Source organism: Camelus bactrianus, chromosome 25 (genome assembly GCF_048773025.1).
Source record: "Camelus bactrianus isolate YW-2024 breed Bactrian camel chromosome 25, ASM4877302v1, whole genome shotgun sequence".
In the NCBI taxonomy this organism is placed as follows: Eukaryota; Metazoa; Chordata; class Mammalia; order Artiodactyla; family Camelidae; genus Camelus; species Camelus bactrianus.
The window spans coordinates 22399172-22426135 of NC_133563.1; the positions used below are offsets into that span (position 1 = coordinate 22399172).

General features: G+C 41.5%; 1 protein-coding gene across 12 annotated transcripts in view; it reads left to right on the top strand.

Annotated features, from left to right (window-relative positions):
• COLEC10 (collectin subfamily member 10) overlaps positions 1 to 26964 on the top strand; it is a 401773-nt gene that overhangs the window by 261218 nt on the left and 113591 nt on the right. For 11 of the 12 annotated variants that reach the window (XM_045508463.2, XM_045508465.2, XM_010972584.3 and 8 more), the window contains one exon: positions 198 to 361. The exons of the other annotated variant lie outside the window; for it this stretch is intronic. The gene's annotated coding sequence lies outside the window, so the exon portion shown is untranslated. The remainder of the gene's footprint in view (positions 1 to 197; positions 362 to 26964) is intronic. 12 annotated transcript variants of the gene reach the window in all.

A 26964-nucleotide genomic window follows, 5' to 3' on the forward strand; every position in this document is an offset into this window, starting at 1 on the left:
GGAGGGGTGACCCCCCAGGGGCCCAGTGTTACCCCCAGGGATCAGAGCATCTGCTCTTTCAAAGCAGCATCTTTCCACCAGGAGGTCAAAGTGGATCCATAGACAGAGTAGAAAGTACTTGGAAAGATTTCAGCTCTTCGGCTCTGACCGTGAATTACAGAAGACAGAGGGGCTTATTCAGCTTTCTCTTTCCCCAGCATTGTGGTTTCTTAAGTGAACTAGTGACTGAATGGAGATCAGTGAGTGGGGACGAAGTGGTATGACTCCAGACCTGCCCCTCAGCTTCTGAACTTCAGCTTTGACACCTACGACCTGAGCTATTGACTTTCAGACTGACCATGGGACTCGAGTAAATTCAAATGTGAGTAGTAAAGCACCATGTAAACGACAGTGTTATTGTCTTTACTAGGGTAATGCTTGTCTAGGGTACCATTTGAAGGCATTTTTCTTGAACTGGCATATAATGCCAGTGTGCAAGAGTCAAATATTGGAGAAAACTGACCAAGGATTGAGTCCTGCTGTGTTAGCCCTGGGACAGCTGTATGACTCTCTAAGCCTCGGTTCCTCGTGTGTAAAATATAGTACTGCTATTACAGAAATGTGGGCAGGAGAAAATAAAAGCATTTTTTAAGTGTTACATAAATTAGATTAATCACTAATTGTGAGCACTACATAAAGCATGCTGAGATAACTTAGCATAGGAAATATTTACTCATTTACAGCTGTGATTATTTTAGGGGAGTACGTAAGATACTGGTCTTTAGAGCCAGACTCCTAGACTTGAACCCCAGATCTACTACATCCTGGCTCTGTGACCTTAGGCAAGTTTTATCTAACCTATTTGTGTTTCTGTTTGATTTCGTTATCTGTACAGTGAGAATAAAAATCATGCCAACCTCAGAGGATTATAAAGGTTACTATGAGGTTTAAATTGGATAAAACATGTAAAGCACTCAACATAGTATTTAGCTCACACTAAGTACTCACTAACTGCTAGCTATTATTATTATTATGTTATTATTATTATTATCTGAGATTCTTGCAGAGACATTTATACAAATACAAGATAAGCCTGGACTGTAAGCTCCTGAGGGCAGGAATCATATATTTTCCTATGATAGTCCTTGAAGTTTTAGTTCAGCCAGCATCTGGCCTCCCTAAAATTATTCAATAAATAATAGTAATGGCAGTGGTGTGTGTATGTGTGTGTGTGCGTGTATGTGGAAAGGGGTGTAGTTAGCTGTCATCTTGAGAAAAGTCAGGCACCATTTATCCAAGAGTCACAAAATAGACTATGTATTGACTGTGCATTTCAGGGCCTGACCGTGGGCTGTTTATTACTCTCCCACTGCCAAGAAATAGACAGACAGTCTGAGTTATCGGTCACATCATTTGTTCTATTCCTGGAGCAATCTGGCCAGTTCCCCTGGGTCTTCCCATGTCATGCACGACAGTGAGCAGCAGGCCCTGAACACTTGGAGGCTGGAGTTCATCTTAAGCCTGGATTGGAATGGACCCAGGGATTCGAGACTGAATCCAAGGGGAGCTGTCGGAACACTCACTTGGCAGACCCCATTCATCTTCCTGTGACAGAGCCTTCACTGGCAGTGGCGATTGGTGACATTAAACCAAGTGTCCTGTAAATGTAACCTTCTGTTTCTGGGCACCAGAGACATGTGATGCTGACTTTCTAGGTGGCCCCTCATCAGATAGTCCTCATCTTCTCTTCCCTGAGCTCAAAATTTGAGTTTGGCCCCAGATCAAACACGTTTTCACTGCCCAGATTTCTGATTGTTCCCGCCTCCATTTCAGCCAATCCTATGTCTTAGAGAAATGGTGCCTGAATACTGGGAAGTCCCACCAGGAAAACATTTCGTCTCTTTAGCACAGCAGCAAAGCACCTGATATGGAAGGCCATTTATAATCATCATCATAATGGAAATGCCTGAAACTCAGGACAGGAGTTGATTTAGGTCATCTAGGAGACAAAGCGTACAGTGGGCTCTGAAGTGACTGATTGAATGTCTAGAACATCTTACACCTGAGCTCCCACTCCTGCCAACTGGAAGTACAGGTTCTGAGGTAATTGTATATGAAAGGTTATTAACTAGAAGAACAAGAAAATATTCCTTGTTATTTCATTGATATTAAAATGAATCTTTTTCTGATTTCATAGAAGAAACAGAAGGAAAAGAAGAGAAATATGCAACTAGCCTATTGATTTTCCTCTCTTTTCTTTTATTAATGTTTGCCAGTTTCTTCGTTAATAAACACAATTTTAACTACTAATATTCTAGACAAAAGCTATTTGACTTTTAAGGTGTTATAGACTCTGTATAAAAATGGGTGTGTGCTTGCTTTAAGAAATAATGTGCAGAAAGGCAAGGTTATATATATAGCTGAAGTGCTTTCTGCTTGAGTAAGTGACCCATCGCTTATGGGTCTGGACGTGTTGGACCAGGGCTCAGTAAGAGCTAGCTAGGGTCCCCACTCAGTGGTAGGATGACTCCAGCATTGTCACTCATTCATTAAAATGGTCCCTTCATCTAAAGCTGGCATTAATCAAACAGTCACACAAATATATAAAAACAGGACTGTGTGCTACATGGAAAGAAATAAGTTACAGTAGGAGTAACTGACCCAGTATGATTTTAAACCACATCTCTCTAAAGTGAGTATGTTAACTAGTGGTGAGAAGATGGTGTGGGAGAGAGAGCCCTTGGGCAGGGACGACAGGCTGTTAGCTGACCTTGAGGTGAGAAAAAGGTGTGATTTCAGGAATTAGGAGAAGCCTAGTATGCCTGTTACATGGAGAGCAAGTCATTGCCTGGACTGGAAGAGGCTGCAGAAGTGAGGGGACAGTGGTCAGGCTGCAAAGTGTAACTGATTCTAGTCTTTCTCCAAAACACCACAGAAAGCACAGGAGGGTTTTAAGCATAGGAATGACATGACTATTATAGCTGCTGTGGGATGGAAATTCTCTGACTTTCACCCTGCCACCCTCAGGGTCGTAGGTCCAAACATAGTCATAAAAGAGAAGACGCTCTTTCACTAAAAACCACAGCGTAACTTGAAAAGTATTTTTCCAAGTTTAAACTTCTTTTTAATACCTGCTTACGGTAAAAATTCAAATCTTAACACGGATACTATGGAGGGTAAACTTCCATTTTTCTTCAGACCTCCACTGCCCATTTACAAAAGCTTCTACTGTTAATGATTCTTGTATGATCATTCAGATCACATACAAACACATGTTTATGGACAGATATCCTGTTGTTTCATGCAAAGAGGAGCATGCTCTATAGTGTCCCAAAGGTTGCTTTGCCACTTCACATTGTTTCTGTCCCATCCCAGCATCAAGTCTGAGGTCTTTAAAAGAGAGAACTGAATACATGGAACTGATTATAGAATCCCTGAGAAGTCAGAGGATGATAATACAGCCAAGAGATGAGGGATGACATAAAGCCGTTACCCCCCTACCCTCGTGGGTCAAAGGGGAGAGATGGGGGCTTTTCTCACCAGAAGGAAGGTGGAACCACAGTGGTTCTGTCCAGTGGGATCTGAGCTCTGAAAAGACAGAGCTGCAGTCAGAAATACTGCCCCTCAAAGTTCCTGTTAGAGATTTCCATTGGCCAAGCCCAGGCAGGAACCAAGAGGCATGGGAACCTGGGAACGCAGCGTGAGCTGGTGGGCTCTCCTGTGATACAGAGAAGAACGGGGGGAACAAAGGATGGTTTGTGGGAGCAAACAGACAGAGGATGGACACAAATATATATAGAAGTATCTTCTTTTTTCACCATAGCACAACATTCTAGTGTATGACTCTGCCATCATTTATTGAACTAGTGCTCTAGTGATGGACAGTTCAGTTGCTTCCAGTATTTTTCTGTTACGAGCAACGTGGCAATGAGTATTCTTATGTGGACATCTTGGCACATTTAGGTGAGTGGACTTTTTTAAGGATAAATTCTTTGAAATCTACCTGGGGCAAAGGTATATGGATTTTGTGTTTGGATAAGTGTTGTCAAGTTGTTTCCCAAACACCTTACTATTAATATTAACCTTACCCCTTTGTTGGGGGCAGGGCGATAACTAAAATAAGTTAATACTACTCCCTGTAGCCCCTGTCACACGGCACTGAAAGGAGCCCTGCATTCTTTAAGTGGGAAGGCTGGTTTTTCACACTCTGTAAAGAAAGCTGCCTCATCGACGATTCAGGGCTGAACATCTTGTATTAGCCCACCAAGCGGAGGCTGCGAAATCTGTCTTAGTCAGCTTGCCCTGCCATATCAAAATACCATCGACTGGGTGGCTGAAACCACATACATTTATTTTCTCACCGTCTTGGAGGCTGAACGTTTGGGATCGGGGTGCAGCTTCTGGTGAGCCCTCTTTTTCTGGCTTGTAGGTGGCCACCCTCTCACTGTGGGCTAGCCTGACCTCTTCCTTGTGTGTATTCAAAGAAAGATAGCTCTCTCTTTTCTTACCAGGCTAGCAATTCTATCGAATTAGAACTCCACTCTGATGATCTCATTCAACCTTATTTACCTCCTAAAAGCTGTATCTCCAAATACAGTCGCATTGAGGGGTAGGAGTTCAACATGTGAATTTGCAGGGAACACAGTTCAATCCATAGCAGTACAGTTCTGGCCCTTCGTTCAGGACTTATCTCATGCTTAATTTTCAAGGGAATTTAGACTTTTGCAATACTTGCTAGAGTGCTCAGATAAATGTGTTGAATATGTAACTGGAAAGCCACGCCTTTTCTCTCCCTCAAATTTCTTTTTTCCTCCTTTTCGGGACTCTCTTTTCCCCTCTTCAAAGCCTCCATAGTGAAGGCAGTTTCACTTTTCATGACTACAGTACCTTCTAAAATGCATCACATGTTTGCAGATTCCAGTTGCTCTAACTGTATGAGGTTGGCAAGCTACTAGCAGCGGGGATATCTTGTACATTCTTTGATAAAGGCTTTTAAGAGAAGAGCTAAGTTACATTAAATAGCATCATATACCCTGCCCACTTGAACAAAGCAAAAAATATGTCAAGCCTTTCTGCACAGGCAACACACAGCACAATTTTCTGTTTGAAATGTCTGGCAAGGGTGGTGCCAAATTCATGATCCCTCTAAGGGGATGGGAGAGAAGTTGGGAGAAAGGAAAACAAATCTCAACAGGCCAAAACACGGTGGCTGTTGTTTTCTGCAACCAGAGGAAAAGACGTAACTCCTTGCTGATAAACACTTTGACCTTGTCTGCCAGTCATTACAGTCACTTCAGCTGGAGTTTCCTGAAATTCAGATACCCATCTGGTGTCTACTCAGTCCCAAGAAATGGCTTCCTTAATTAAACAGAGATGCATATCCCAACAATCACTCACCCAAAGGCTTTGGAACAAATAAATGTTCATATCAGAAGGATGTTAGAAAATATTGCGTGCATACTCAGATTTCCTCTTCAAAAGTCCGTCAGGAAATGCGGTCATCTCTGGTGTCAGTTCCGAGATTCTCTCCCAGATCCATCCCCTGCCATGCAATTTGTCTGCACCTGGCTAAGGAAAATATGATAGATGAGAACCCTTCGAGCTGTTTTCCTAGCAGTCAATCAGGTGCTTCTATCTGGGAAAGGCCCCTCCTTTAACTAACACAAACCTTTAGAAACAAAGATTTTGATGAAATAATTTTCAGAAAAACTACCTGCAAGAGAGAATTGCTTCCTGAAACAGGAGTTTGCCTAGGAAATGGCTTAGCCGCAAGGAGCATCTATAGGTGACTGGTAAGCTAAAGAGGGGAATGAAAGTATTTAATTTTCAGCTGAAGGGTCACTATTAACAAAACTGGGAAAGAAAGTCTGTTTCACCACAAATAAAGTAATTTTCATTCATGTATTGAACAAATACTTACTTAATACCTACTAGGTATTAGGTACTAAATAGGTACCAGACACTCTACCCCCCATAAAGACAGAAATAGTTCCCACACTTCTGAAGCTTTCAGTCAGTGGGGAGAGAGAGTGTAAAGAAATAGGTGGAGAAATAAACTCTTTGGGTGCCGGCAAGCCAGTCGCAGAGAGTGATAGGAGAGTCAAAGTCCACGGTACAAGTTAGTGTCATGGCGCATGCCTAGAAAGGGGTTACTTTTATGAGCTTCTTAGGGAAGAGCTCTCTGAAGAAGCGGCTTCTGATTGGACAAGGGAATGATGAGGACACTGCCTGTTCTAGGAGGTGGGGTCAGAGCCTTCCAGGTAGAGCGAAGAGCAAGTGTGGTAACCCAGGTGAGACGTGGCAGTGGGCTAAAGCCAAGGAAATAAGAGGGAGATTTTAACCACATGCGCCCAGAGTGGTGGGCAGGGCCAGACCAGGCAGTGTCTAGACAGTCAGGGCAAGGATTTGGCATTTGAGTTGAAGGGCAGTGGGAAGCCATCGGCATGCCTGAAGATGTGAGTGAAGTGATCTGGCACACATACAGAAGGACCATTTCGGCAATATGACTAGAGCAGAAGCAAGAGGACCACCGGAAGCAGGAAAGTAATTGTCACCGGGACAAGCATCATCAAATCCTTAAGTCCTGACAAGCAGAAGAGTGAGTCTTAGCGCCACCACTTATATCCAAGTGCTCTTGGTCAAGCCACTTCGTTTCTCTGGGCCTCTGAGTTTCATAGTCTATAAAATGAATATTCTGGTTACCTGATGACGCTATACACACTTCATAAAGATACTCGGAGAATCAGATAATGCACGTGAAAGAGTTTATTAGTCCTATGGTGCCATGTAAATTTCTCTTACTACTAATAAAGGATATTTCCTTGGAGCCTATGTGTGGAATTAGTACCCAACATGTCGAAAGGATGCAAGAGAACTAAATGGTAAAATAGGCAGCTATACAGAAAGAAGCATTTATGCTAAGTGTACGTGAACTTCCACATTTTTTTAGTTTCTGCATTTTTTTCTAGATAAATTGAGTTTTAATTGTTCCCCAGAGTAACAAAGATGATGATGACGATGATATTTTTGAATGCCTACAATTTCTAAGATACTGTTCTTAGTATTTTACATAATATAGATACAGTTACTCTTCCTGTTTTTCTAAAAAGAGGACTGGAGCTGAGGGAGGTAAGTACCTTGCATGAGATCAACAGCTAGTGAATAGATTTGAGTCCAGACAGTCTAATTCCAGAGTCTGCGCTCTTTGCAACTAGCTCTGCTGCTTATAACGAACATGAGGGCTTTCTAAAGCTGGAAGTCAATTTTGTCCTGCAGAGTGATTAGGTATCACGATAGCAACCAACAGTTGAAAGTAAATGAGGGTAATTTCTCTTCTTAGATTAAAATCTGGTATCTATAGATATTTATCAGCATGCAGACCCCAAATGGTCACACAGTTTGAACTTACACTTTGATCAAGCCCCAACTCCCGTCAAATTTTTGGTCTTGTAGAAACAATTTGCATTGTAGGTTGACATGAGGCAAATGTGACAATATGCGGTGGCAGGATGTAGTAACAACGCCTCCATCAGGCAAACGAGTGCTCCTAGGATCAGAGGTAGAATACAGGACAGTTCGGGGATCAAAGCTAGGTCACTGATACTAAAAATACTTTATTTCTGAGTAGTTTCTTCTTTTGATACTATTGTAAAGGGGATTTCTATCTTAATATCTCTTTCAGATGGTTCATTGTTAGTGTATAGAAATGCACCTGATTTTCGTGTGCCGATTTTGTATCCTGCAGCTTTACTGAACTCATTTATTAGTTCTGACAGATATTTGGTGGAGTCTTTAGGGTTTCCTGTATGTAAGATTATATCAAATGCAAACAGAGATCATTTTACTTCTTCCTTTCCAGTGTGGATGGCTTTTACTTATTTTTCTTGCCTAATTGTTGTGGTTAGGACTTCCAGTACTATGTTGAATAGAAGTGATGAGAGTGGGCCTCCTTGTCTTGTTTCTGATCTCAGAGGAAAGGCTTTTAACTTTTCACTCTTGAGTGTGACAACTGATACCAAAGAAATACAAGTGATCATAAGAGGCCACTATGAACAACTATATGCCAGGAAACTGGACAACCTTGAAGAAACGGCAGACTTCTTAGAAACATACAACCTACCAAGACTAAACTCATGAAGAAATAGAAAATCTGAACAGACTAATTACCAGTAAGGAGATGAAAATCAGTAATCAAAAATCTCCCAACAAATAAAAAGCCCGGAACCAGGTGGCTTCACAAGTGAATTCTACCAAAATTTAAAGAAAAATTACTGTCAGTCCTTCTCAAACTCTTCCAAAAAATTGAAGAGAAAGGAATACTTTGAAACTCATTTTATGAGGCCAGCATCACCCTGATATCAGAGCCAGACAAGGACATTACAAGGAAAGAAAATTACAGGCCAATATCCCTGATGAACATAGATGCAAAAATCCTCAACAAAATACTAGCAGACCGAATTCAATAGCACATTAAAAGAACCATATACTATGACTGAGTGGGATTTATCCCTGGGATGCAAGAATGGCTCAGCATATGCAAATTGGTAAGTGTGATACAGGGTGTGAACAGGACGAGGGATAAAAATTACATGATTGTTTTCAATAGCTGCAGAAAAAGCATTTGACAAAATTCAACATCCTTTCACAGTAAGAACTCTCAACAAATTAGATATAGAAGGAATTTACCTCAACATAATAAAGGTTATATATGACAAGCCCACAGCTAATATACTTACTGATCCTAAAAATAAAAAAAAAATTGGCTAAAAAAAAAAAAAAGAAGAATTGGCTACATGCTGTATTCCTCCAAGGGTATAGAGGGTGTTAAATTACTTTAGCCAGATGTTCACATTTTTTTTTTCATTATTCTCCTCAAAGGAGAAATTTTTGAGTCAATTAAACTTAACTTAAGGAGAGAAATTAAATACTAAGGCAGAAGATGTTCTCAGGTAGGGTTGTGCTTTAGAAGAACATGAAACCCCTGCAATATTTCAGGCTTCCTTTTACCTCTTCCCCCTCCAAAGAAATATTGCCCATGTGTGGAATATATCACTGCCATCGAGAAGACATGCTTTAGCCAATCCAGTGCCTTGTATACCCGTAATTTCACCAATGAGAGCCCGTTTTACTACCATTATGCTAAGTAACAAGGTCACTGATGCTGCTGGACAATGGACAGGGCTCAGTGCCTGGACTGTGGATCTTCTGATGAAATGCTCGTTCACCTCCTGGAAAGTGGGTATGCTGGTTAAGTCAACTGCCTATATGCACAGGGTAGACTAACCTGACAAATGTATATATAACATCACACTGTGCTGAAATATTTTAAAATAAATTACAGACATACTAAGAGGAATCCAGAGCAGGGGAGTGGCAGAGGAAGGAGGTGTGTACAGGGAATAGCCGAGACTACGGGAGGAGAGAAAGGATGGGGTTTGGCTCCGGAGGAATGTAAACAGTGCGTATGGGAAAAGCAGCCCAGATTGTCTCTACCATTCCTCCTCAGGTACATGAAATGGCCTTTGAAGGTTCATATTTCTGTAGGCGCCACATGGCAGTCAGTGAGAATTAGGCAGATGGAAGCAGTAGAACCTGAGGACAGCCGAGGTCACCTTTTGGGTCCTGGTACAAAGGATAGTCTCTGTGTTATTATTTCTGCTCTCAAAGACAATTGCTTCTGCGGGTAGAGTTCCAGTAGAGGCAAAGACATACTTGCACCTCTAAACCACACCATTTGGAAGGATTTTGCACAGTGGGACCAGAAGCTGGGTCTAGGCATGATGACTTAGTGGTTCTAACTCCAGCCATTGTGCAGCAGGAACACTTTCTTGGCAAGAGGAAGCCTCGTGGCTGGGCTTTCAAATTCATGAGAGCTGTGGCTCTTCCAGCCAAAAAACATAGGGAAAGTCACACAAATTTTGCATTCAGTTTCAGAAGGTTCATGGCCTGTGGCTTCTGTAGGGAAACTGATTTGGAATATGATGAAACATTTTGCTGCTCAGTTTTAAAGAGGTGTTTGTACCTTGGTTAGTAATAATATTGTTGTATCATCATTTGTCATATTTCAATATTTATGTTTCCTGGGTTCTCGTCTAGGTTACCCATCCTGAATTTTCAGTGTTATATAAACGAGGGTTGTTTTCCCCTCGCTAGTGCATCACTGAACTAACCAAGTCTATAAATGGGCTCGCCCTTTGACACTGTGTACTCGCAGAACAGCTCAGGTCTCAAGGCAGCTGATTCTGCTTGGCAGGTGTGGGATGTGTGATTGAGTCATTCTCGAATCTCAAAGAGATATTTGTTAGAGGGAGCAGCAAACAGTGACTGATTCAGGAGCTCCTTGGGCTCCAAACAGCCTGGTACTTACCACAGTTTACATTTGAAGGAAGCTCTGCTGCCTCTCTTGCGGTTGTTAAATGTTGGGGACATGAAAGGAACACAAAAGCAGAAGTCCCCAGGGGCAGGCGCAGTGGGAAGTGTGGAAGAGGGGTTTTTTGTGGCCTTTCTTTTAAATCCAAGTAAGATAAGGTTTAGGGCAGCATAGAGCAAAGATCTGGCAGTTCAGAAGCCAAAGCAGTCAAGTCCCTTAGGGCTTTTTCAGATGAGAAACAACAGAGCAGAGTGTAGCTCTGGTTCTGAGGCTGGACTCCTTGCATTTGAATCCTTACTCTGTGTCCTTTCATTCCTCTGGGCCTCAGTTTCTCCATCTGTACAATGGAGATGCTAATAACAGTATTCACTTCTTAGGGCTGTTCTGAGTATTAAATGGAAAATATACACAAGGCACTTCCAACAATGCCTGGCAAGCAGTAAGCTCTTCACAGCTGCCCGGGCCTGTCTGTGATCAAATTCACTAATTCACAAATTCACTAAGTATTACTTTAGAATGATTGTACCTTGTGCTGTGCAGGCACAGCTGTCTAGGCCATTGAGTGGAGAGATTTTATAGTTTCAAAGATATTTCATGCTACAGTTACTGCGTATGTAACAGTATAAACTAGATATTTAAAGCAGAAAATCTTCCAGAAACCATGGCAGTCAACTCAGACACAAGTGTTCAGGAATACCTGCAGTGTGTTCAGTCCTGTGCTAAGCACGGCGGAAACCTGCTGAAGGTAGATAGATGTCCACGTGTCTTTCTTGTCTTCTGGGAGTTTATCACCTGGTCACTTAATCAGAGCTTTGCCTATGCTGTTACCTAGGCTTTTAAAAAGTTACAGAAAAGAAGTGGTGGAGAAGATCAAAAGGCATAATGATGTAAGTATGATGTGAGGTCTTTCGGAGTTTAGCAGGTAGGAAGGATACATTTGAAACAGGCTTGATGGGAGTGGAGCTACCTGGACAGGCTTCCTGAAAGAGAGGGGCTTTGAAAAATAAGCAAGGCTTTGCGAAGCAGATATGAGAAAGAAATGGATTCCAGGCAGGAAAAAGAAGGCTACTGGAGGCCCAGAGGTGGGCGGAGGGTGGGATGGGGGTGTGTTGATGGTGGTGGCGGTGGAAGAAGACTTTTGGGTGTGTTGGTTGGTGCGTGACCCCAGCAGAGGGAAGGTGAGCAGCGCAGGTGACAGAGGACCTTGTCATTGTGCTAAAACAGCAGAGAAGGAAGATGCTGAAGGAAAAGTGTGGATGGATTTGAAAGCCAGATGCTACTGTTGTTCTATGGGCAGTGGAGGCTCAAAATTTTTGAGCATGATGAGAACTTTGCTTAAGGCACCATTTGTAAACCACTTTATTCTTTTCTAAGAATTTTCTCATACTTTATTTCATGAAGTCCTTAAAGCAAGGCAGTGCAAAGTGTAAAGGAGCCATTATTTGCCTCATTTTGGCCTTACGTTTGTCTCGCCACACCACACACTTTGCAAATAAAGCAGAAGGATCCAGAGATTGTCCTGTTCACGCCCAGAGGAGGATTAGGAGGAAGGGGATGGGACAGTATGGACCACCTGTGGACCACTCTGCAGAGCTGCTTGTCTGGAAACAAAAATCTGCTTTTGTTCCAAACAGTGTCAAAAGTTTAAATAAGAATGATGTCCTTATTCATAAAATATATCTACATTGTCATGCTATCTTTAACTGTACCCTCTTATTTTATCATATAAACCATAGGACACAATCCAGCATTTGTACAGTGCCTTAAGTCAGCAAAGTACCCTGAGATCTTTTAATCATTTGACCTTTGACTAATAACTGACAGGTAGATCGGTTAAAATATAATTGCTATTTCTATAAGAAAATTAGAAAAATTGGGAAAATAGCACTCAGAGAGGACCAGTGACCAGTCCAGAGTGGCACAGTTAGGAAGAAATAGTCAAAATCAAAACAAGAGCTTGAACTTTCTTTGAGTTTCTTTCAAACCTTCCATGATATTTTGCTAGCCGTTTCTGCTTAACTCAGTTCAAGCTATTATCCATCATTTGACAGTAAGCTTCTGTAGATTGAAGGGTATTTTCAACGGTTACTAGAACTCGTCCTTGTCTGCTTATTTGAGGCTGGTGGACGGGCGCCAAGATGGAAGGTTACAAGTGGCCCATCTGACAGAGGGGCTGGCGCGCTCTGCACGGTGCTGGGACAGGTCAGCAGCATGACGGGACTGCCACAGCTGACCTGGCTATGAGACATGTTGCACGTTGTTGATTTTTTGGTCTGCTGTCCTCTCCACCCATCTTCCACTCCCTTCCCTCCCGGGCTGGAGGAGCAGAGAGAGCGTGACACTGGAGCTCACCTCTCCTGGCTGGGTACCCATCTGCGTCAGCGTGGCGTCGGCTTTGGCGCCCAGGTGGCTGGACTTGAGGCCATCTTTGGGCAGCTGAGATGATTTCTTTCTAATGGTTTCTTGACCTGCAAAGCCAGGAGAAGGTCATTTTTGCTTAAAGAGACCTCAAAATTTCAATGGGGAATTTGGTTTTTAGACATTTTTCTTGCCTGCTCAGTTCTTAACTAATGAAGAAACAAAGTCATTTTCAAAAAAGTGACTTTGCAGGTTGGCATGTCAGCTCGTGGGCCTGCAGCTGAGCTTATGCTTTTCCAAGGCATACTTGTCTAAAGGAGAAAGGGAACCGATCATCCCCGTTTTGGGGGGTTTTGTTTGTTTGTTTGTTTTTTGCATTACTGAAAAGGCAACCCTCCCACAGGGCAGTGATGGATGTAAATTCTGGCACTCACACAAAAGCATTGAGAAATATTTGCGGTCTCTTTAGAACCTTGTAAAGTTAACAGCTTACCACGGGAAGGGACTGCTGGAGCCACACATTCAAATCAAACTGAAGGGAGCAGTGTAGAGATTACTAGTGTCATAGGGAAAGTCCAAAATGAGTACTGACCTACTCACTGCATGGGCTGTTCCTGTGTATTTGTATTTCAAGGAGCAGTAATCGCCTCTGAATCTATGGCCAGTTAACATGCAAACGAGGTTTTATTGAGTGAATGGATGAATGCCCAGTGCATTCATCACCAGAGCTTTTATAAAAACTTTTCCTTTAGCTGGAAGGCCCTTTGCCCAACATATTTGCTCTTACATTAAGTCAACAAATATTATAAGAACCTTCTAGGGCCCAAGCATTATATTCTAGAGAAGAGGGATATGAATAAGTCAGGGCTCACATGTTCAAGGAATTTATACTCTAGTAGGGAAGACAGATGAGGGACAAGTTGAAACAAGTTTCAAAAGATGAACCCAGAGTGCTGTGGGCGTTTATGAAGGGAAAAGAGCCCAGGACTGGAAAGTCAAAGCCAAGGTCCAGCAGTTAGACAAACAAATAGGAAATCAACTAGAATTCAGTTGAGGAGTTACTGAATAAAATGATAAAAGTAATAAAAAAAAAAAACTACCATTTATTGAGTCTTCATTAAGTTCAGGGTCTTTTCACGTATATTATTTCAAATATCACACTTTATAATACCCATTTTCCAAGTTAGGAAACTGCGATTCAAAAACTTGCTCAAGCCCACACAACAAATAAGTGCCAGGACTGGGGTCGGGATATATCTGCCACTAAAGTTACTGCGTCCCATGTAAATACAAGGTCGGTTCTTGATTAATGCATCAATTCTTGATGACTATCCACGTCTCTGATATTCCACTATCCCTCCCTACCTAGTTCCAACCTAATTCATTCATCAATTCAAGGAACTCTCTCTAGGCACATCCTGCATGCTTTTATTTTTCACTATAACACTTGTCATCATCTAACATACAGTGTGTTATATTTCATCATTTCTAAGATGCCCCTTTCTTCATATTTTTACATCTCTGAAGTTATGGCGCATTAAAACACCAGTGACCTAGCAAAGTTTGTGATGTCTTTTTCTTTGTTTACACATAAAAATAACAGTGCATCTTCAAGTTGGTGGCATCTGAAGGTCCTAAAATATGCAGTATTGTGCTTATGTTATATTGCTTATTTTCTGTCTTCCCCAAGTAGGTTATAAGTTCTGAGAGGACAAGACTTTTGTCTGTCTTCCTCATCTTTGTACCCCCATCACCTGGAATGTTGCTGAACAGATTAATGACTGATTAGACACTGAGTGTCTACTAATTATCAGGGGTTCTGTGAAGGGCTGGATAAAGAGTGAGGAATAAGATGGGCATGGCTCTTGCCCTTCTGGAGAAGATGCAAATTAAACAAACAAGCAACCAAATAAACACATAGGTAAATGTGCAGTGGTACATGGGGAGTCGAGAGAATTGAAAACATTGAAGGTGCTGTGGAGAGAATAGATGAGGTGTTTTCCAAATTTAGATGGGGAAGTCAGGGATGCCCTCTCCAAGCTGATATCGGGAGAGTGCAGGCAACAAGTCCAAGACGATTGTGCTACCTGACATGTATAATAGCCAATGTTCACCCTCCATTCTAGTCCAAAATATCTTCTCCCCTTTTGCAACAGTGTGTGATATTTATTGCATCTGCTTGCATTTTTAGTTATATTTTTGAAGATATTCTTTCTGTCCACCTAGACCACAAATGCATTCATTCTTCTGGTGGAACGAAAGACCATTGGATTAGACCTTGCTGGTGGTTCTAGCTCTGCCCCTCCTTTACAAATTGAGGAAGTTATTTAAACTCTCCAGTCCTCAATACCCTTACCTTTAAAATTAGGAGGTTATATTAGAGAATTTCTAAGGTGTCACTGAGTTTTAACACTTAAATTCTATAACTATCAGCCCATTTTAACAAACAGATAGTGAGGAGTTACTATGTGCTGCTAAACTTTCTGCAGGGCACTGGAGGAATTCAGATGAAAGATGAAAGAAACACACAATCCACTCACTTAAGGTGTTTATGATCTTGAGGAGGAGGCTGATATGTTGACAGCTTCAGTATTAAGGCAGGGAAGAATTTCCTCTGTGTCTGAACTTTCAACTACCTGTCTTTCACAGGTGTGAGCAGAGATTCTGCCTCTTAGGAAAGACGTTTAACTCTGCCCGCCACCAGCAGATGGGGCGAATGGTCACATCAACTAGACATGGTTGCATTGAATTTAAGAGAGAGTGGATTAGAGGGAGCTTTGAGAACCTCAATTGTTTATAGGAAAATAAGCATCTGTGTGGCAGGGTAACATGGGAATTGAAAGTAAGGGTCACTTTGTTCTGTTTGAATGGGGATGGGAGTGGGGATGCTGTGGGGTGGGTTAGAGGTGCTATGGAGGGAAGCTCTGTAGGGCATTGATGCCTCAGTGGAATTTTGAAGGAAGTATATTAGTTGGGATGCCTTCAACTTCAGTTGGGGATACCCAACTGAAGAGAGATGTGATAGGAAGGGCAATCATTATTCCATGTGATGTAAGCTACAGAGGCAGGGAAATTCTAGATCTAGTGCAACGGCTCAAGATGCCATTGAGAACTCAAAACTCTTACCTTTCTGCTTGGCCCTCCTCAGAATATTGATTTCTGTTCTTTAGCTTTCCGCCCTCATGATGGCAAGATGGCTGCCTAATCCCGCAGCATTTTTTAAACAAAAGTATTTAAAAGGCTGAAAAGGGGCAACTTTTCTCAAAATTCTTTTTATGAAAGAGAAGAAGCATGTTTCCCCATTTCGTACCCCAGTCTCAGCCCTTCCCTTCAGGTCGCAGTGGCCTTGGCTGGGCCCCATGCCTGGGCTCTAAACGCGCGGGAGCCTGGGAAAGCAGGAGCCTGGAGTTTTCAGCCTCCACATCGGATGGCAGATTCTGTCTGCCGGGCGGAAGTGTGTGTGTGAAGGGGGAGCAGGGAATGATGTGGCTACTGGGTAAGCCTCCAACCCGTCTTCAAAACAGGAAAAGAAGGAGTGGGGAGTTATTAATGGATCTCATGCTCTGGCCTGGCCCTTTCTGAATTGCAGGCATTCAATTGATATTTGTTGATTGAGGGATCATTGTCATAGAAATGGAAAATCAATGTCAGGTCAGGCAACTGAGTAGTAACATCAGTTATTCTTTCCAGGCCATGACTGGATGAAAAAATTTTTAATTTTGTCACTTGCCTGGGTGACTGTTGGTATTTCTACGGGGTGGCTAAACTAAAATACTAATTCAACATCAGGAGAGGCAGTGGTGGTGTTTTTTTAAAAACCATGTCTAATTTGGCAACTGTTACATAATCTAAAAGCAAATCAGGGAAAAATCTGAGTTCAATGGAAAAAGACCAGATCCTAGGAAATGAAAGTTTACTGAAAACACCATGTGTGGGGCTCTAATGACAAAAACAGAGTGTGAGGTGGTCCTCGGGCTATGGAAAAAATTCAGTATGTCCTAACGAAGTACTTAGTGTCTGTTGATTACACATGGAAACTCACAGCAAGGAAGCAGGAGAGGACACCAAATTAGTGCATTTTAAAAAGTCAACTATATATACAAGCAGACATTAACTTTTTAAAAAATTTCCTTTGCCTTTCTCACAAGTACAAACATAACAGAAAGCCAAAAAAGTTATTGTCTGACTACAACAACAGCAACAACAAGAATATTAGTGTCTTCTGAAAGGAGACACAAGTCATTGTGTTGGAGGGGTGTGGATTATTTTATAATTCGTACGAAATAATGCAGAAAGACTGCAAAATTAGTATAAGCACGTCGCTCGCAACACCCGGATCCTTTGAAATGACTCCTCGCCATGTGTTTTTAAGCCTGCTAAACCCTTCTGCAGAATTGTGAAAACTTGTCTGGAGAACAGAAAGCATTAAAGATGAATAAAAGGTATGGGGTTATTTCCCACTGCTTTTTCTTGGAAGAGATTGCTCCATTTTTAAATGACGGGGGCTATTTAACTCCAACCGCAATGTATTTACAGTACTTTTTTTTTTTTCCCATTCATCTAGAGTTTTATTCTTTTCCTCCACTCCACCCTGCCTTTCTTCTTATGAATGCAGAGGCATGTAATAACTCAGGGAAAGGGGCTACAGAGGAACATCAGGTGTTGATTCGTCTTTAAATCTTTTCAGTTTCATGGTGTTTGCTATGATGTGTCAAGCCAGGTACTGCATTTCTGCTGTAATTTTTCTTTCTACCTAGACTAGATTCACAGTCTTTTTGAAGTTGTTATGTGCTTTTGTTGACAAATTGTCTCACACCTCTTGCAGTTCTTAGATTCCTCTACGTCCTTGAAGGTAATGAAGCAATTTCTGCCCTTCTTTCAGTATCTAATAAGGCCTGATGAAGTGGTTCTTCGTAAGGAGTTCAGGTGACAGTTAAATAGGGAGGTTTCACCTGCACACAGGCGTCTACTGACCAGATCAGAGGCTCCGCGACCTTGGGCCTGGCAAATATACCTGGAAGCACTTCTTTGAGTTATTCTGATGTACAAGTCTCACTCAAACCATAAGACTGTTGGAAATCATAAATTTACTCTCAAAAAAGAAAAGGGGAAAAAAAACATGAAGAAAAGAAATGGAAAGAAATAAATAGAAAGAAAAACAAAGGCCACATAGGCAGCCCTTGCATGGGGCTCCTGTGCTAGTCAGACAGTATGGGAATACTGGGAACTGATGGAGTATAACAGTTAAGAGACCAGCTCCCTGGATTCAAATTTCTGCTCTGCTGTGTGACCTGAATCAAATTAAGTAACCACTCTGAGCCTCAGTTTACCCATCTTACAATGAGTATAATAATAATGCCCACAGTGATTTGGGGATTTAATCATCTATTACATATAAAATTAAAAACTTACAGATGTGCTGATAGCCTGGAGTAAAGTAGTTGTTCAAACTGTCAACTTTTGTTATCTCAGGCTGCTCAGAGGCTCCAACGGAAAGTTAAATAATGTTTGATTTTAAAGAAATGAAAACCTGAGTGATAGTAAATAAAGACATTTTATTTAATAAATAGAACAATTAAAAACCTGAGCTCCATAGTAGGATATCATTTTAGGCTGTACTTGTTATAAATTTCTGGTCCGTATTTTAATTTAAATAATTATATTAGCATTGATAATGTCAGAATCCCTTTTCACAGTATTAATAAAAAAAATCTAAGGTATCATAAAATGACATCTAGAAATTACTGGCTTGGATAATTAAGGATGACATTATTTCTAGTCAGCCAAGAATATTTGGGGCTGCATTATCCAGAAGATTAAAAATTCATTTAGTGCATCAACAAGAAGGCATGAGAAGAAAATGCCAATTCTTAAAATGAGATTATTCGATAGAGATATTTCAAAACAAGCATTCAGTGGTCATCAGAGATAAAGTTAGATATTTGTTGTAGTTCTTCATATTTATTTGTGCCTTAGAGTGTTTTTTTTTCCCTTTAATTACAAATAGGAGTAGACACAGTAATCTTTTCTGTGCTTGGGAGTCCCCTACAGTTCTTAGTCTGATCCCGAGTCAGACTCCTTTCTGGGGATGCGTGAATCCCGTAAGAGTGACTTCTTTAGACAGTGTCCTCTCATAGTAATGTTCCATTTGGGGATGAAGTTAGTAGAAACGCTATAACAGAAATCTTTGCTCTTATCCCCAAATGCCTGGCATGGACATTGAGCCATCTGGTTCATCCAGCAGACAGGAATCACTTGATACAGAAATTCTCTCCCAGCAGCTCTGATTTCCTGTTGGACAGCTTGCCCAACTTTGTTTGTCATAGACTGCAAGCTCCACACACAAAAGGACCAGGTGGTCTCCACGATTCCTAACATCAATACCAACAGTGAGAGCATTCCAGAATTTTACAATCCAGAAGGGTCTTGGGGGTGCTGAATAATGGTCCCCCAAAGATGCTCTCATCCTAATACCCAGAACCTGTGAATATGTTAACCTTACATGGTAGAAGAGACCTTGAAATTTCGATTAAATTAAGGAGTCTGAGATGGGGAAATTATCCTGGATTGTCAGGTGGGCTCAATCTAATCATAAGTCTCCTTTTAAAAGGAAGGCAAAAGGCCAAAGTCAGCAGAAGGAATTGTGACAATATAAGCAGAGATTGGAGTGATGGAGCCATGAGCCAAGTATACCAGCAGCTTCTAGAAGCTGGTGGAAGCAGGGAACTGATTCTCCCCTGGAGTACCTGAAAGGAACCAGCCCTGATGATACACAGATTTTAGCCCCATAAGACTCATTTTGAACTTGTGACCTCCAGAACCATATAATAATAAGTCTGTGGGGTTTTTAAGCCACTAATCTTTGGTAATCTGTTACAGCAATCATGGTCAACTAATACAGACTTCACAGATCATCAAATTCAATTTTCTTTTTTTTTTGGATTGAGTGACGAAAGGCCCAGAGAGCATGGCCATTCACTTATTAACTTATTCAGCAGCAAAGTATTGAGCTGCTAACATCTGCCAGGCACTATGAGCAAGGGGCATATGATCCATGCTATGCCTTTCGGAACCTTTCTTCCGGGACCCTGGGCATCAGAATCTGGAGTGGAGGGACCCTCCCCCTGAGAAACAGGATATTTGGAATTGACCAATACTGATGGTGGCAGGCCTGACCCCCAGAGCTGCACTGTTTCCATCCCTTCCAGGGACTCGGTAGTTCACTTTTCTTTTAATTTCTTGTAACTGTCCAGAACTTATAAATTCCTTCATTTACACAAGTTGCCTAGAGTGGGTTTATGTGGCTGTTATACCCACTCTAGTAAATTATCTAAATAAATAATCAGCTGAGAGTGTCCTCTGAGCACATCGGAGGTTTGTGGTGGTATCTTAGAGCAACAGTTTATTTTTAGCAAGCCCACTTTCTTCCACGGAAATAGTCTCCAGGTCATTAGCCAACTGATGTGTCATCACCAATGAGTTAAGTCCACATCCTCAACTCAGCATTTGAGACATATTTTTCTCTGTCTACGTGGAAAGAAAAATGTGACCCGCAGCCTGAATTTGCAATCCTATGATGTCTGAACTGCTAAAATTTGTTGTGGGAAGAATAGTGTTTCTATAAATATGAATTTCATAATAATTCCATGAATATTATCTACCACCAGCAAATGAGAAAGTTGCCTTTGCTGGATAACTTCTAAAAAAATTGCCATGTAAGGGATGATGGCGGATGTATAATGCCTTAGCTCTCATCCTGCTCAGGGAAGAGCAAGTTTTCCCAATAAAGAGAAAAGTCAGAGAGCAGAGGTACTGCCTACATGGGTACACGTCCGTGAGGTTTGGCTTAATTATTTCAAGCACAGACCCTTGATGAATCTGGTCCTAGACAACCCGAGAATTCGCTGTGTCTCCCCTTAGCGCTTGGACTGGACTCCAATGGTAGCAAGATTCAACAGGTTGGTTCAGTGACTGAAGTTGAATCCAGGCTCCACAACTGGATTTTCTTAGTCAATTCAGTTAACCTGGTTAAGCCACCAGACCCTTAACTAAAAAGTGAAACCAGTGATAGCATCTTTGTTATAGCTGAATTATAAGGTTTAAAAGAACTAGTAAGTGGATGAATGTCATAGAGATGTTCACAAATGCTCTGGTTCTTGTCTCTTCTGGGTAAGATTGAACTCTCTCATTCCTTTTAGAGTGAGGGTGGTGGCCAAGTGACCAACTTTGGCCAATGAAATATGAGCAAAGCTGACCCGTGTCACTTCTGGGAGGGGGCCTTTAAGAGCCAGTGTTAGATTCACCTTCTCACTGCTTCAGCAGCATCAGGCATCCACGTGGTGACCTCGTCATGCAGTGGGGTCCTGGAGTGAGGGTGATGTAGTGCTTATCCAGCAGCTGTCCTGAGATAAACCTCTTATTTAAAGCCACTGATCCATTTAAGGGCTATTTATCCCTACCACAAAAACTAGGCTGCTTGGAATCACATGTAAAGCACTTAACACAGGTTGGATGAGAGGTGAGGTCATAAGGGTAATTCATTACTCATTTAATGAAAGTTTGCTGATCACATCTGAACACCATGCAAGGTGATTATCATGGAGAAGGGGGAGCTAGAGTGCTTGACTTCATGGAGTTCACAATTATGCTGAGCCTGCTACCCTTCCAAAACTGAGAAAAAAACAATCAGGAATGTTTCATATTCCTGCAGGAGAGAGGGAAAAGCTTGGGAAGCTGGGCTGGCCAAAACTCCTCTTACAGGGACAGAAGGGCAAAGAACTGTTATCCCTGCTTAAGAACAAGAGCTCTGATGGGTACAATGGATATAACCTGGTTGATGTTGGTTCTAGGCACGCCTGAAGGTGTGATTCCTGCCTGGCGATGGCACCATTATCGATGCTTCTGCTCTGAGTTTCTTGACCCAATATGTTACGACTACACCCAACAAAATGGCCCTCTTTTATGGAACTCATGCCTAGTTCACTCATATGAACTCACATTCTGCCTTGCCTCTGCCATCCTACTAGACCAAAGTAAAACCAAGTGTTTCTCCTTCTGATCCACCATCCGTCTATTCTAGCTGTGTTAGACTTACCTGAGCTCTAGCCTTAGGACAGCTTTCTGAAGAAGCTGAGAAGCAACAAATCAAAAGGCTATTTATGGAGATTCCTTAAAAACCTGAAAATAGACTTGCCAGCAATCCTACTCCTGGGCATATATCCAGAAGAAACTCTTAATTCAACAAGAAAGATGCACCCCAATGTTCATAGCAGCACTATTTACAATAGCCAAGACATGGAAACAACCTAAAAGTCCATCAACAGAAGACTGGATAAAGAAGATATGAGATAGAGAGATAGATAATGGAATACTACTCAGCCACAAAAAACAATGAAGTAATGCCATTTGCAACAACATGAATGGACCTAGAAATCATCATACTGAGTGAAGTAAGCCAGAAAGATAAAGACAAATACCATATGGTATCAATTATATGTGGAATCTAAAAAAAAATGATACAAATGAACTTATTTACAAAATAGAAACAGACTCACAGACATAGAAAACAAACTTCTGGTAAGTGGGGAAAAGAGGAGGGAGGGATAAATTTACAATTCAAGATTTGCAGATACTAACTACTATACATAAAATAGAAGAACAACAAGGGCCTACTGTATAGCACAGGGAGCTATATTCAGTATCATGTAGTAACCTATAATGAAAAGGAATATGTATGCATGTGTGTGTGTGTCTAACTGAATCACTGTGCTGCACACCAGAGACTAATATGACATTGTAAATCGACTATACTTCAATTAAAAAAAAAAAGGCTACTTATTTCACTCCCTTTCTGGAAACAGACGGCACTTGGTGAATCGTGGTGATGATCCTCCCTGGGTTCCCAGCAGCGGACCTGAGCTCTATGATGTGGTGCCTCGTTCCTCTGAGGTGGGAAGGCAGAGGTCCCTGTTGCAGTCTTGCCTGTTCCCACATGAGAAGGGGTGTGGGTGGTTCTGGACTTTGGAAATCAAGAAAGAGCATCCTTTCATATTGGATTCCGCAGTCAGCAACGTGGGCTCGGCAGAGATGCCCCAGCCCAGGTGTTACCTAGCAGAGTGTTCTTGGCACCTCCCAGAAAAGGCGAGGGAAGGATGCTAAGGGAGTTGTTGATGGGCTCCTTCTTTAGACCTGAAATAGTCTGAAATGAAACACGTGGTTTTTCTGCATTCTTGGGGTAGCTTAAGCAGGCTTGATGATGTGGTGAATAAAAACATCATTGTGGGATCCATGCTGCTTCATTATGAATCCTGGCCTTGCCGCTTCCGAGATGTACGATCTCGAGTAAATGGTTTGGTCTCTCTGAGTGCCAGGTTTCTTACCTATAGGATGGTAATGTTCACGTGTTATCGGTGGTGGTCAAAGAATTAAGTGAGATACTATGTGTTAAGCAGTGTTTGGGGCATAGTGGACTCTCACTATGGGTCATGCCTTTTCCTTTTCCTTCTGAAGCAGGTGTGACTACTTCCTTTCGCTATTACATTTCCGGGAGAAAGCATCATGTGTGTTTGCAGGTTACGGGGCCCTTTCACATGCATCACCTGTTGCATCCATCATGTACTTTTTACCCCTCCAGTAATTTTATGAGTAAGTACTGTGATGATGCTCATTTTAAAGATAAAGAAAGTGAAGCTCCAAGAGATTAGGTAACTTGATCAATGATCACAAAGGCAGTACCTGTCACAGGTGTGACTTGCACTCAAGTACTGACTGCAAAGCTCCTCTTTATAGTCCTGATTTTTCTCTGAGATTTGCATGGAGTCTGACTTGGTGGTCGCCAAAGACTAAGCCATGTCAGCATTGTCTCTGTCTACTGGTCTTTCTATTTCCACGTTATTAGAAACAACTTGCTATAAGGGCAGCCCTGGGCGTAGTGAGCGTTTATCAGTGAAGGGGCAGTTGGGTAAGTGTTAGGTTGAGTGGGGCCCCCTTATTCTGTAGGACTGGGATGCCACATTTTTAATCTTGGCAGGATTTCAGGCAGGCAATCAAAATGGAAAAGAAGGTGTACCTTCTGTCTTTTCATCCCTCCCCACAAGCCCCACCCTCATCCCAGGTATGCTGATCTTCCTGGACTGTACCCCTCCTTGCAGGATCACCTGAATCACCCAGGGATGGCTGAGTTCCTCTACCAAAGGTTACAGCTTGTCTCAAGCTATCATTCTCTTCTTCTGAGTTCCACTAATCATGCCATCTCCTCATTTTCGAGGACCTAAGAGTGGTAAGCTGTCAGAGTCCTGCACACCAATATAAATAATGCCTTATTAAACCTTCCTAAATTTAGTCTGGTTTTCTGATGGGCCCCCAAGTGACCCAATAAGTAGTTCCAAATGGAACTAGGAAAATGTACTCTAGGTAGATAATGGCTGTCAAGAATCAGTTTCTTTATCCATCACCTAACCAAAGTCAATTGCACAGTGTCCTTTTGGGACTGCTTTTCTCTTTCAAGGATACCCTGGGTAGTAACTTTAATTTGGTTTCCCCTGTGTATAAAAATGTTGGGATCTGGTGATGTCCATATAGTAAGTAATTTTTTTAATAGATTGTTTTTTAATCTCAAAAAAAATAGCCTAGCTGAACTTGAGTTGTAGTAGAATGTAACTGTCTTAGTGTGTTCTGGCTGCCAGGACACATACCATAGCCTGGGTGGCTTAAACAGCAGGAATTTATTTCCCACGGCTCTGGAGACTGGAAGTCCAAGATCAAGGTGCCATCAGGGTTGGGGTTCTGGTGAGATCGCTCTCCCTGGGCTGCAGATGGTCACTGTCAGTTTCCTTTATTGCTGTCTCATCAAGCAACCCTGTCATTAACTCAGTTTTCCAATTGCCTTGCTCCTGGGACAGACTGTAAATGGAAGGCTACTGGGCATGAGCCTTCCGATCACTGGGGTTGTTCCTTCTCACGGTTCTCAGTATCTCCCTTTGTAATCAGTGAAGTGATATTCCTGTTTATAAGGTAGCATCGGAGCTAAAGTTCAGATAAACTCACAGAATCAAGTTAATGCACCTGGAGAGCCAAGGACTCAGCTCTTCACTGAGATTTTCCTCCAGTGGGTGGCAGCCATGTTGAAACACATCTGGAAAAGTTATCCAGCCTAATCCTTGGCTCTCATCTGCTATCCAGAGAGGCAGATACAGTTTGAGACTGTTTAGATTCAAGTTCCTATTAGTTTAGATGCAGCAACTGTGAATCTGCAAAATTGACCTAAATAAGCTTCAGGTTTATAGTTTGTTACAGGGAGAAAAGGGGGGCATTTCTGTGGCATTGTCCACAAAGTTTACTTTTAATGGGCAGATTTTCATTTAGTGAATTGCAGCAAAACAAAACAAAAATTTTGCAGACATTTTCCTCTCAGTAGCTACCTGATAAAGCTTAAACTGGCCAACTTCCATGCCCTTCAGGGTTCCAGAAATACAAACAGGAAGTTAACATTTCGATGGCAATAACAATTCTGTAGTAAAAGCCGATTAGAAACAATAAAACAGAAGGTCAGGACAAAAGCAATTTATATTCTGTTAACATCCTAACACTACATCAGAATAAATTTTAAATATTAAAATGAAGTCAGAGTAAAATTAGAATAACATTTGTAACCAAATCACTTTTTTTTTTTTTAGGCATGGCTTTGCATTGGTCTTGTAGCAAGGTGCAAATTTATGTAGCATTTCTAAATTCCCTCAGTTTGTAAGTTCTGCTGTGTCATCCTATGGATAATTTTGCCCAAGCAAGTCTCTATTTCAGGTGTAAATGTTCTCTTCAAAGAAAAGATGATTCTCGTGTGATTCATCTTGTTGTTCATTTGTTCATATTCACTTCATTATTGTGAGAAGCCATACATTCTAATGAGTATAATGAGAACAGTGATTTGAAGCAAATCAAATGACTTCTTCAAACATCCCCAGTAAGCCAACAGGGTGACAGGCTGTCCTTCGGGCATGGACATAGCTGGTAACTGGTAGAAGTTCCTCGATTTTTCAGTATTTGACCCTTTCTTTCCCAAATTAGTAGACAGACCTTCCTTCTAACTATGGAAGATGGGCATGGTTTTCTAAGACAGTGAGGAGATACTTCAACCTTGTGTAGAAGTAGGATGAACTGAATGCCAATGAGAACGAAAAGGGGACATGGCCAGGCTGAGATGAGTGATCAGGAGATGATAAACCAGCGTAAAGGACAAAAGAGAGAAAAGAAGGTGTTTAGTTCCATAAACCATGAATTTTAAAAACTGTAACCTTGAGATGTGCAAGTCTCTATGGCCTTCTGTCCTTGTCAGACAAGGGCTTATAAAGCAGGTAAAATTGCTAACAACTGGGATACTGATACAGAAAATCAGAATCCCTTTCATTGTAGAGAGAATCTATCTCTTATCAATTACCTTTTCTTGTTTAAAGAATATATATTCAGTTTCTTTCAATGATGTGAATGCCTTAATAGTAATTTCTAAGCCTTTAAAAATTATTGAGCACCAAATAAGATCCAGGTAAATTCTCATACAAAAATAAATTTTTATCCTCTTTTATTTTACCACTTCACCTTATTACTAAAATGTGATTTTGATGTGGGACATTGACACTAATTTTGAACTAGTTGCAACTATACGCATTGCAGTTTACACAGAATCCATAGAAAAATATGTCTTTATAAACCTACATCACAGCCCTAGAATGTCCCCACTTACTTGGGTTGACAAGTGTGTTTTAATGTGCCACAGCACTGATGAGGTAGAAGAATGATCTCCTCTGTTTAAATAAATGCAAGACTGATAGCCAGAGAAATAGTAACATGACTCTCTTTTGACTCTAGTTGTGATACATTTATGGATTCATGCTTAAACAAATTACTTTTCTTAACATAATTCTAAGGGGTTTAATACCAGCAAATATTATGCTAGTCTCAAAGTCCTGTAATTTTAGTGTACTGAGCACTGACAGGAAATTGTGTAAGAAACTGTTTAAATGGAATGCTGCCCTCTTATGGTTACACAGATCCTTCTAGGGCCAAACATAAGATCCTAGTCTCTAGTTGGGGCCATTAATAGAGGAATTAAATTACTGGAGAGATCCAAAAATCTTAACCCGCACTTTGATTTTACAGTTACAAAACCGAGTTGCATGGAGGCGACTCATTCCAAGTTCGTATCTCTGCGTAGCGCAGAGCCAAGGATATATCCAGTTCATTGCTTTTCCCACTCTAATGCAAAT